Source organism: Salminus brasiliensis, chromosome 5, assembly GCF_030463535.1.
Source record: "Salminus brasiliensis chromosome 5, fSalBra1.hap2, whole genome shotgun sequence".
Lineage (NCBI taxonomy): Eukaryota > Metazoa > Chordata > Actinopteri > Characiformes > Bryconidae > Salminus > Salminus brasiliensis.
In genome coordinates, this window is record NC_132882.1 from 1,244,458 (window position 1) to 1,257,473 (window position 13,016).

Below are 13,016 nucleotides of genomic sequence, written 5' to 3' on the forward strand. Positions count from 1 at the left end.
CATCCCCGCTGCGTCACTAATGCTGGGGAGGATGCGCGTTCCGCTGGTGGCGCGTCCTACTGCTGATCAAGGCCGTGTAGCAGCGACTTCCAGCGGCCAAGACGGAGACGAGGGGCTGTCCGAGCCAGAACTAACACATCCGGAGAGGGAGAGCGTAACTCCGCTTCCCGAAAAGATCCCTGCCAAGAGCACACCAGAGGCGGTGAGGGAGCTTTGGCGACGCAGCAGCGAGGGTCTCACGGAAGAGCAAAGTCGGCGGCTGTGGGCCCTGCTGGAGGCGAACATGGATGCGTTTGCAGCCCGGGAGGAGGATTGCACCCAGACAAGTCTCGTGCAGCACCAGATCAACACTGGCTCCACTTCACCCATTCGGCTCCGTGCGCACCGCCTCCCCATCGCTAAGCAGCAAGCAGCCGAACAACAGCTGAAGGAAATGGCTGAGAGCGGAGTCATCGAACCATCTAACAGCCCATGGGCAGCCCCTGTGGTGCTAGTAAAAAAGAAAGACGGCAGCTGGCGGTTCTGTGTCGACTATCGCCGCCTCAACGCAGCCACCAAAGCGGATTCGTACCCACTACCTCGCATCGACGACGCTTTGGATAAAGTGGCGGGGTCGTCATGGTTCAGCTCACTGGACCTGCGGAGTGGGTACTGGCAAGTGGAGCTGGCACCAGAGGCAAGGGAGAAGACAGCATTCACCCTGGGGGCGGGGCTATGGCAGTTTCGGGTGATGGCATTCGGGCTTCGCAACGCCCCAGCCACCTTTGAGCGCCTGATGGAGCGAGTCCTGGCGGGCATTCCCAAGGAACGGTGCATCCTGTACCTGGACGATCTGCTGGCACACGCACCGACCTTCGACGAGGCCCTAGCCTGCCTGGAGCAAGTGATCGGCGCTATCAAAGCTGCTAACCTCCGGCTGCATCCCAAGAAATGCCTCCTCCTCCAGCGCAAAGTTCAGTTTCTGGGCCATGTGGTCAGTGGAGACGGAGTGGCCACCGATCCGGGAAAAGTGCAGTCCGTCCGGCATTGGCCCACACCGCGCGACACGAGTGAGCTTCGGAGCTTCCTGGGGCTAGCCTCCTACTACCGGAGATTCGTGCAAGGGTTCGCAGACATCGCAGCTCCCCTCCACCAGCTGACGGAGAAAGGTGCAGCATTTCAGTGGACAGACGGGGCAGACAAGGCATTCCGGCATCTCCGCGAAGCGTTGTGTGCAGCTCCCGTGTTAGCGCTCCCTCAGGTGGGTGGACAGTTTGTTGTGGACACTGATGCTAGTGGTTGGGGAATCGGGGCAGTGCTATCTCAAGTTCAGGGGGGTCAAGAGCGAGTTATAGCTTACTATAGCCGTGCTCTCAGTAAACAGGAGCGTAATTACTGCGTAACCCGCCGAGAGCTGCTTGCCGTAGTGTCGGGTCTGAAACACTTTAGACACTATCTTTATGGCACCCCTTTCGTGCTGCGAACCGACCACGCTTCATTAACCTGGCTGATGCAGTTTAAGGAGCCAGAGGGACAGGTAGCTCGTTGGATTACTGCGCTCCAAGAGTTTCAATTTACCATTCAACACCGCGCAGGACGGTTGCATAGCAACGCGGACGCACTGTCACGCCGCCCCTGTTTAGAGGCAGAATGTCGCTACTGCGCGCGGCTAGAGCAGAGGGAGGAGGAGGCAGAAGAACGGGTAGTGGCTGTGGAGGTGTCGGAGAACGAACCGATAGAGTCCTGCGGGCGCGAGGAGTTTCAGAAAGCCCAGGGGGAGGACCCGGTACTCCGTAAGGTGTTGCAGTGGAAACGGGGGGGCAACCAGCCAGAGTGGAAAGACGTAACGCCACACGGGCCAGACTTAAAAGCATATCGGTCCTCCTGGGACAGTCTAAGCGAGCGCGAGGGACTGTTGTATCGACGCTGGGAGGACACTGTGCCCGACAAAATCGTGTGGCAGTTACTTGTCCCGCGCAGCTTGAGACAGCGCGTGCTCCAGGCAGTGCACGGACCCGCTGGGGTGGGACACTTTGGGGTTAATAAGACGCTGAGACAGCTCCGCCAGAGGTTCTACTGGCCGGGCTGTCGTACGGACGTGGAGCTGTTTGTGCACTGCTGCGACGCATGCACAGCCAAGAAGGGGCCCACGGGTAAGTCACGTGCCCCCCTTCAACCACTGCAGTCGGGCACCCCCATGGAGAGGGTCGCGGTGGATGTGCTGGGACCATTTCCACGCACTGAGGCCGGCAATCGCTACGTGCTAGTGGCCATGGACTTCTTCACAAAATGGCCAGAGGCTTATGCGGTCCCCGACCAGAGCGCAGTCACCACAGCGGAACGGCTTGTTGAGGAGTTCTTTTGCCGTTTTGGCTTGCCGGAAGAGCTCCACAGTGACCAGGGGCGCAACTTCGAGTCGCAGGTCATGGCCGAGGTCTGCCAACGCCTTGGGGTTCGGAAGACCCGTACTACGCCACTGCATCCTCAGAGCGATGGGCTGGTCGAGCGATTTAACAAGACACTCGCTACGCAGCTGGCCATCCTTACGGACAAACATCAGCGCAACTGGGACCGTCATCTGCCTCTGGTCCTGTGGTCGTGCCGAGCGGCTGTGCAGGAGTCCACGGGTTTCACCCCAGCACAGCTGATGTTGGGAAGGGAGCTGCGCACGCCCACAGACTTGGTCTTCGGGCTGCCAGTAGGGCTGGATGAGCCCGTGAGCGAGACACTTTACGCCCGCGACCTCAGAGAGCGCTTGGTGGCGGTGCACAAGACCGCACGAGAGAACCAAGGGGGGGCTAGTGTGCGCCAGAAAAGGGCGTACGACACGCGCTGTCAAGGAGCCCCACTGGTACCTGGGACTGACGTTTGGTTCTTCAACCCAAGGCGTAAGAAGGGACGCTGCCCTAAGCTCCAGTCCGACTGGGAGGGGCCATGTCGTGTCTTGCACAGACTGTCGGAGGTGGTGTACCGGGTCCAAACGGGCCGCCGAACGGTGGTCGTGCACCGGGACCGTCTGGCCCCTTACCGGCCTAAGGGAACTGTTGTGGCCGAGGAACCACCAGGGACTTTCGGTGGGGAAAACAAGGGAGGGGCGCAGGGGAGAGCTTCTACACGAGCTCGGCGCACCCCCCCGCACCTCAGAGACTTTGTTAGGGACTAAATAATAAAAAATAATAATAATAATAAAAAAAGGGGGTTCTGTGTTGTTGTGTTGATGTGGGGTCGCCGGGTCGGCTGACCCTTTAGGGGGGGGTTATGTGGCGAGCACGGGGTTCATGGGGAGTGTTATGTCGGGGGGGGGGCCCCTCTGCTGTAGTAGGAGGGGCTATGCAGATATGGCTGTTCACTGTGTTCACCGTCTTGTTGTAGTGTAGTGAGTTTTATCACCTGGCTAGGGTTTTTCCAGCCAGGGCAGTTTTTGTGGTTTCACTCTCCTTGCAGTTTAAATGCAATAGGGAGCAGTAAGCCTAATAAAGAGCACATTTTCTGAAGAAAATGCTTCCTGCCTCTGTGTCTCCTGGGCGGTCGTCACAGTATATTCAATGATATAACAGAGAAAGAAATATTTAATATTTAAATACCAGTTTGTACACCCACTCAACATTAGTACTAGAACATTAGTACTAGAACAATAGTACTAGAACAATAGTACTAAACACACTTACACAATTAAGCTAATTCAGCTTAATGCTGCCTGTTTCAACTGCACAGAACTGCACAAAAACACAAATAATGCTGTAGATTACTTAAACTACGTAACCTGAACTGATATTAAGCTTCTACTAGTAAAAACAAACAGGACTTTGCTTCAGTAGACCATTATAAGCTCATTGGACAAACAATTAGTTTTCTTGTGAGATTAAGGTGGTAGTCACTTTAGGCAGGTGCTGCACGAGGATAACCAGGCTAAAAACACCTGCAGGGAGGGCAACGAGATTCATGGATTTAGGAGACATGGTGATTACACCCAGTCTACAAGAAATTCCCATCAGAACTGTGTCCGAAAGACTGACAGATGGGCTGCCAGCAGATTTTCATCTCATCACATTTGTAAATAAAAATGAGTTCTCTGGATCTGCACTGACTTCTAGAAGCAATTCTACAGGAGAAGTCTACTGAAGAAATGTCCTGTAGGCTGGGATTTCTGCCACTGCTGGTAGACCCGTTTGACCATACGCTTCCATACACAATGTATCTTAAGTAATTCAACTCATCTAGGTGCAAATATCAGGAAAATAAAGGATGGACCTTTTTTATCTCAAACTAAACAGAAAAAACAAAGTATTGGCCTTGCTGGTCCAGTACTTTTGAAAGGGACTCCTTTGTCTAGAGTATCATACCGTTGAATAATGTTACAGAGGGAGCAGATATATGATGTATACTGATTACTGATGTTATTTACAACACTCTGAAGATGTTTAACTGTTTGAATTTTTGACTACATAGTCATTAGCCCAGTGTACAATCCGGGTTAAAGCATACAGCATCAGACAGTTTATGTCCTGTTTGATATCCGTCTCTTCATGATAGTTCCCCACAGGAAAGATACAGTTGACGGGAACACCCAGTGCCAGACTGCATTCGTTCATCTGCACACACACACATTCACAAATACACACAGAAAAAAAATATTTGCAAGTTACAACGCCTTCATAAATACAAACACAGGCTAACCCTAACCCTAATTACTCACTTTGTCCTTAATCTTCTTGCTTTTGTAGACATTGCGCAGATTGTTCTTTGTCAGTGGGCAGGCCTTGTCCACTCTAGTCATTAAAACCACTTGAGGGAGACCTGCGGCAGATATAATCAAGATTTTGATTAATTTAACAGGAGATGAAAGATGCAGCATGAGGATTAAACTCACAATCTGTCATAGTATAATTTTGGTGCTGAAAGCTTTGCAGCTAATGTAGCAGTCCTGTTCTGAGGGAGTAAATATTCCTAAGTTAGAACACAAAGGTGTACAATTAGGGAGGCTGTGGTAGTCATCTCCAACCCAATGTTTGTAACATTGTTTGCAGTGTTATTCAGAGCTGGCCATTTAGCTATCACAGCATTAGAAGAGTGTAACTATTCCTGCCAACAGAGGCTTTTAATTTTTCACCTGTCCTCCTCATATCTAAACTGGAGTACTTCCTACTGCATGGTCCTCTTTCAAATGTTACCACTCCTCTGCAAATGATCCCAAACTCAGCTACTTGTCTGAAGCATAAACGTCCCAAATATATGGCACCCTGTCAACTTTCTGAGGCATCAAAGATCACAGTCCAGATCTACAAGTCTTTTTTTAGCCATATGGGTTAAATTCTACACATACGCCATACTTATAATATTAGCTGTGTAGATGTTCTTGTTGTAAAATTAGTGTGGATTTGACATTGGAATAGGAATAGGATGAAATTTGGGTGTTCAACTTGGCCACCTGCTTAAAATGCAGGAAATATACAGTGCATCCGGAAAGTATTCACAGCGCTTCACTTTTTCCACATTTTGTTAGGTTACAGCCTTATTCCAAATTGTATTAAATTAATCTCTTTCCTCAAAATTCTACACAAAATACCCCATTATGACCATGTGAAAAAAGTTTTCTTGGGAGTTCTGAAAATTTATTAAAATTAAAAAACAAAGAAATCATATTTACATAAGTATTCACAGCCTTTGCTTAATACTTTGTAGAACCACCCTTGGCAGCAACTACAGCCTCAAGTCTTTTTGAATATGATGCCACAAGCTTGGCACACCTCTCTTTAGGCAGTTTTGCCCATTCTTCTTTGCAGTACCTCTGAAGCTCCATCAGGTTGGATGGGAGACGTCTGTGCACAGCCATTTTCAGATCTCTCCAGAGATGTTCAATCGGATTCAAGTCTGGGCTCTGGCTGGGCCACTCCAGGACATTCACAGAGTGGTCCTGAAGCCACTCCTTTGAGATCTTGGCTGTGTGCTTCGGATCGTTGTCCTGCTGAAAAATGAACCGTCGCCCCAGTCTGAGGTCAAGAGCGCTATGGAGTAGGTTTTCATCCAGGATGTCTCTGTACATTGCTGCATTCATCTTTCCCTCTATCCTGACTAGTCTGGCAGTTCCTGCTGCTGAAAAACATCCCCATAGCATGATGCTGCCACCACCATGCTTGACTGTAGGGATGGTATTGGCCTCATGATGAGCAGTGCCTGGTTTCCTCCAAACATGACGCCTGGCATTCACACCAAAGAGTTCAATCTTTGTCTCATCAGACCAGAAAATTTTGTTTCTCATGGTCTGAGAGTCCTTCAGGTGCCTTTTGGCAAATTCCAGACGGGCTGCTTTGTGCCTTTTACTAAGGAGTGGCTTTCGCCTGGCCACTCTGCCATACAGGCCTGATTGGTGGATTGCTGCAGAGATGGTTGTCCTTCTGCAAGGTTCTCCTCTCTCCACGGAGGAACGCTGGAGCTCTGACAGAGTGACCATCGGGTTCTTGGTCACCTCCCTGACCAAGGCCCTTCTCCCCCGATCGCTCAATTTAGATGGCCGGCCAGCTCTAGGAAGAGTCCTGGTGGTTCCAAACTTCTTCCATTTACGGATGATGGAGGCCACTGTGCTCATTGGGACCTTCAAAGCAGCAGAAATTTTTCTGTATCCTTCCCCAGATTTGTGCCTCGAGACTATTTTGTCTCGGAGGTCTACAGACAATTCCTTTGACTTCATGCTTGGTGTTTGCACTCTGACATGCAGTCAACTGTGGGACCTTATATAGACAGGTGTGTGCCTTTCCATTCATGTCCAATCAACTGGATTTACCACAGGGGGACTCCATTTGAGCTGTAGAAACATCTCAAGGATGATCAGTGGAAACAGGATGCACCTGAGCTCAATTTTGAGCTTCATGGCGAAGGCTGTGAATACTTACGTAAATGTGATTTCTTAGTTTTTTATTTTTAATAAATTTTCAGAACTCTCAAGAAAACTTTTTTCACATGGTCATAATGGGGTATTTTGTGTAGAATTTTGAGGAAAGAGATTAATTTAATACAATTTGGAATAAGGCTGTAACCTAACAAAATGTGGAAAATGTGGAAGCGCTGTGAATACTTTCCGGATGCACTGTATATATATATATATATATATTTTATAGAAAAGATCTCCAGTGATTTCTGCAAAACCTCTTAAATGATTTTTAAAAACACAACATGTGTTAAAGAGAAAACAAAGAACCTTTAGATATGAACATGATTTAGTTTGTTACATAAATAAATGTATTCTTTTTTAATGAGATGACTCACCCAATCTGACAGCTTTGTCCCTGACGTTCTTCATTTTTTGGACAACAAAATCTTTCACCATTGAAAATGTGTCTGCTGGTACAACAATCACTAGGCAGTGCATCCTGTCATTCAGGCTGGGATGTTTATGATAATACAAATCCTGTTCAGTCAGCGGGGTTTTGGAGTTGAACTACAGGAAAAATAAACAGCAAAGTGTAATTATGCTCATACTGTGCTAGCTTGGACTGTATAGCAGGAACATTGCACATTAGGAACAACGATTGTTGGACTGAAGTGCATGTATTTTTAGCTTACTGTATAGCCTTCTTTCATGTGACCTTTAAGAGCACTGATGATGTCTTCACTGCAAACCCCTTCTGATTGTCCATGTTCTATTCCCATGACATCATTGATCACAAAAGAAAGCAGTCCATCCTGTGCATTTCCAAATTGATATTTTTCATACTAAAACATAAAGTAAGCATTAAGAATGCAGGTGAGAAACAGTGAAACAGAGGTGTTTCAGTGACTGCTCCCTTGTGTGGATGTCCTAATTAATGTTTATATTGTGATCTGCATACTGCATAGTCCGTTGCTCAGCTAAGGTTTTACTAAATATTATTATTGTAATAGACTGAGGTAAACTAGGACTTTAGGAAAGCTTTTAAATTGACTTGCAGTCTGAGTAATACCAGGTTTTTATTTTAAACTCACACGTAATGTATGACTTGTAGATACTGCTGTCATTTGCGGAGCAGCCAGACAATTGACAAACAGTCGTCCTTCAAAAATAGTTTTGATGGTGTCGATGATGCTGGATTTTCCTCCTCCAATCGGTCCACACAGAAGAAACTGGAGCTGGTGGACTGCTTCATTACCAATGTGAAAAGCCTTCAGAGAATTCATCATTTCATCTTGACTGGAAAGAAAAAAGGAAAAAAATACTTCATAATATAAATCAGCCAACTTTCATCACAACACAGTAAATTTTTCTTCTTGCAAAAGGCTTTTACAGTACTCTCCATATTGTGTGGGACAAAGATACATTTTACTTTGAAGATGTCCCTCTGACAAGAATGTGCCTTAGCAGTATGTTTGGGATCATTATTTTGCTGTAGGTTGAAGCTCTGCTCAAAGAGTTTGGTGCAAGCAGGCAACGTGTACCGTCAGCCACCAGCAGGGGGAATGGCCAGCACAGTAAGAAAAGCTGGTGGAGCTGGAGCAAGGAACTCCAAGCCTCCAAGAACTGAAAAGAACCAAATGCATGAACCGAACGAGACAGAAGTCCTTATGTGAGCCTGTGGGCGGCGGCTCAGAATCACCCCAGGGGAAAATGATCCTGTCGAAATGATCAGAAACACTACATTCCTTTGCATTCACACTGCAGAGAACCTTAGCTGGTCCCTCAACACCAGCTCCATAGCAAAGAAAGCCCAGCAACACCTCTACTTCTTGCAGGGACTAAGGAAAGCTCATCTCCCCCTTTTGACCTTGTCTCTAAACACATTTTGCTATCTTATTCTAGTCTTCTTTTGCTTTGTGGGCACAAACTGTTTTAACTGTTTAAATAAAATACACATTCCTAACCTTCCTAAAAATGTAAAAGAATGTTATGTCTTTAATTTATGTAATTAATAAATTCTATTCACTTCTACTCACTTACTCTCACAGTTACAGCAATTTTGACCCTGTTACTGACCAAACATTTGCATGTCATTGTATTATATAGAAACATCCATTATTTTATTGTTAATCACATGACAAGGTTGATTTAAATGAGGCTCAATGAGACTTACGTCCATTGCACTGTCCTCCATTCATGGAGTGCTGAAAAAAAAATAAGTTATTGCAGAAGCAACTAAACATGGTAAGAATAAGAATTTTGTCTGAAGAAAGACATTTACATTCTCAGTTGTGTCTTAAACTGCAGGGGTATATGGAGCCAAATTTGGATTCCTCACTCTTTAGACCTTACACACTGGTTTATAGTAATTTCTTCATAACACATAGTAGATACTGAATAATTCATAGTGGATAGTGATTATCAACATGAAATGATTTGGTACATTCTGAATAATTCATAGTGGAAACATAATTTGTAGTTGTAACTTTTTTTTATAATTCATTTAAATAAAGTAACAATTTAATTTGGTTTTGATGTACAATGTAAATGACTAAACAATTTTTACATTTGAATTTCCATAAACTTTATTATGGAAAAAAGATATCTCAATGTCAAAGTGTTGATGTGAATAAATTAAAGACTTACATACCAACATTGACTATGGAAGAACATGAACTGCAATCAGATTTCCTCTTCAGATGTATGGTGTAGTTCCCTTCATCTTGCTCCTCTGCATTCTTAATTTCCAAGGCAAATGATTTCCCATATTGTTTAATGCTGTGTTTGCCCTTTACACATTCTAGTTTCTGGCCATTCTTCTCCTAAGTTGCTGTTACATCTTCTGTGTTTGCCTCACATTCAAGAGTGATAACATCTCCAATTTTCACTTGCTTATTGGCCAAAACCGTGACAAATTCTATTAAAAAATAAAAGTTAGATTATTGTTAGTTTAATCAAATTTCCCTACATTGAGACAGTCTCATTAAATTAAATTCAGTTTTTATTACATGAACAGAACTGTAAATTTCTTGTAAAATTCCCTGAGAATATGCAAAAACTCAGATTCAAAAGAAAAATACAGTAATGCTTCAAATGGCCCCTATAACATAATAATAATAATAATAATAATAATAATAATAATAATCCAAATATTCAAGTAATTAATGAGAGTATTCATTTGTATTTTTTAATGTGTTTTCTGGTTATTTTTAAGATTACACAATCTTTATTTCCTCATACACTAATCACCCTCTTCACAGGGGTCATCATGTTTCACTGAATAAAGGCCAATGACACCTCCAGAAGGCTCAAAAGGGAGGTCCTCACCTTCAGTCATACACTGCCCTTCCCCATCCCACCTTAAACATTTTTATCCACAACCACTGACGAGACCTCTCACCAACTTCTACAAATTCCTTCATAGCTACCCTCAGCATATGGCCTCTAAATCCAAATTCAACTAGCAACGACTTGGCTACAATACTCCTAACATCTACCTCTACTGTCTGCCACCCTGTTTACTGTCTTAACAGTAAACAGATAGTTTGCTTTGCAAATATAAAACAATGCATTGTGGATTTCCGACTGTAAAGTACTGCCAAAATCTGCTAACATCTTCCAATCTCATCACATCACCCTATTTACCAATATTCAGACTCTACTGCCAATAACCATGGGCATGTCATTAACCTCTAAACACTTCTTATCAAATACACCTGCTAAAGTACCTGATTATGCCACCACATGAAGCGATCCTGTGATAAAATTATACACACTGACAACGTATTTCAGCGTTCTATTTCTTGTACATGATTTGCCACTTGGATCTTCACCTACCCACTGCCCAAAGTTTTGTGGTGTTGGAAGGACATCATATGTAGTTGTGAATTTCCCCACCATGGGACTAATAAAGGATGATCTTTTATTATCTTAGTTCCTGGCAGAAATGTGATACAACTCACATCCAATGCCCAAAGTTTTTTCAGGTGATTCTACTCATCTCTATATTCTCCCATCTCAGCCACTGTTTTCCTTGTGAGGTTGCAGTTGCACTTCCTATCGCTTCTTCCTCTTTATCCTTGAATAAAGCTTGTAACCATTCACCTTCTCTCTGGTGACATGTCCTTGCAAAATATCCTTCCACAAATCACCTGACCCTAGTCCCGCCCATTTTGCACTGGGCTTATAACATCCCTGTGCTCCGGCAACCTCCTTGCTGACTGCACAGCCTCTCAGGGGTTCCACTTCCTTCCTGCTTTTATGGCTGGTGCTGCTTCTTCAGTGGTACGTCAGTGGTAGTTCTAGTGTCACTGGAAGGTACTGATGGTTATGGGAATACTCACAAGCTGGCAGATTTCAAAATTGTCTCTGCAGATGAGAGCATTGCCTCAATGCAGCTTTGTGTTGCAGAGAGGAAAACTCTGACTGTTATGGGCATTATGTATTGTGCATGTTTACTTTTCATTAACAAAGTAGGTGAAATTCTGGGACCCAAAAACTGACATAATCTTTCTGCTTGGTGGCTTCCACACTCATGTGGGCAAAGACTTGGAAACCTGGAGAGGTCTGATTGAAAGGTTTGCCTGATATAAGCCCAAGCACCAGGATGTTATTGATGTTTTGTTTAAAAACAAACACCATGTTCAAACACAAGGATGCTCTTAAGTGCACCAGAGCACCTAGGACCAAAAGTTAAGGATCAATTTTGTGGTTATATCATCTGACCTGTTAATTAGGATTTATCTTATCTATAGACAACACACTTGTTTGTTTGTGTTGCACTTGTGTCCTATATGCACTGTCTATGTTGCACCATGGTCCTGGAGGAACGTTGTTTCGTTTCACTGTGTACTCTGTATGTAGTTGAAATGACAATAAACCCACTTGACTTGACTTGACTTGACCTGGTAGGCCTAAACAAGGTGTGATGGGAAAGGTTGGCAGAGGACTCTGTTCAAAATGTCTATCATCTTTAAGAGAACATCTCACATGTTCCAGAGAAGGTTGGAGACATGGACTGCAAATGGACCTTGTTAAAGTCCTCTATCTTGGCAGTGGCTGCACATACATGTAGCCAACAGCTTGTTGATACCTGTTATGACAGCAATCAAAAAAACTGTTGGTGGACACTTGTAGTGATGGACTTCATCAAGCAAAGAAAGGAAGCTTTTCAAGGTAGGCTGGCTCAGGGAACTTCAAAATCGGCTGATAAAATCCAGGGCTTGAAAGACTGGACAGGCCATGGAGGATGACTTTTTGGTGACCTCAAGGAGGTTCTAGAAAATCCTCTGAATAATGTTGGGTGCTGAAATAGACACTCACAAAAAAATTAACCAGGGGAATTTGCTTTTGGTTCAGACTGGAATCTATTGAGGAATCATAATTCATTTCTATGGCCGAAGTCACTGAGCTAGGTGGAGTTGCTGAAGGCTCTGAATGTTGGGGTCTGTCTTGGTTGACATACCTCTGCAATGTTGCAATAAAGGCTAATACAGACAAGAACACTCAGTATACCACGATAAGGTTGGCAATAGTTTGTGGACTGAATGGTCAAACAAACAGGTACACACATGGAATGTAATGAGTAACAGGTAAATTAGTATTCTGGAGAGGCTGAATGAGAGAACATGTCATGACCGGCGAAATGTGGACTGGTGACCAAAAATGAATTGTCAAATTATGCTTCTTTCTTTCTTTAATAAATGGAGGACAGCTCAGATTAGAATAGATCAGAGTCAATAGTTACACCATGCATTTGTATATCATCTGGCCTGACTGAAACATACAGCTTTTGTTTAAAGATCATCACTGAAGATGTTTGATTACTGTGTAGAAACCAAATTACTGCTGTGTGTTAAAAAACCTCAACAAACAACATACATGTTTAAACTCACCAGGCGTAGATTGAGATGATCCCATGTTTTAATCTAAAGAAATGAAGAAAAAAAAACATTAAAAATTATTCATCTTGTTTGCATGGACTGCACAATTTTGCATGGCCTGCAATCCCTCTCCAAAATATCACCTTCCACTGCACTATAGTAAAAGCTGCATAAATTTATATAGTGCTGTAGTTATTCCATAATCTTACATTATGCCAGTTTTCTATCAATTGCACTGGCTACCTTTTTCACTGTACATCCAGTTTCAGGACCTCCTAAAACTGGAT

At 44.4% G+C, this 13,016-nt stretch overlaps 1 pseudogene; it reads right to left on the bottom strand.

Moving 5' to 3' along the window:
• Positions 1–3,568: 3,568 nt before the first annotated feature.
• LOC140555886 (interferon-induced protein 44-like) lies at positions 3,569–12,934 on the bottom strand (annotated as a pseudogene).
• Positions 12,935–13,016: the final 82 nt, after the last annotated feature.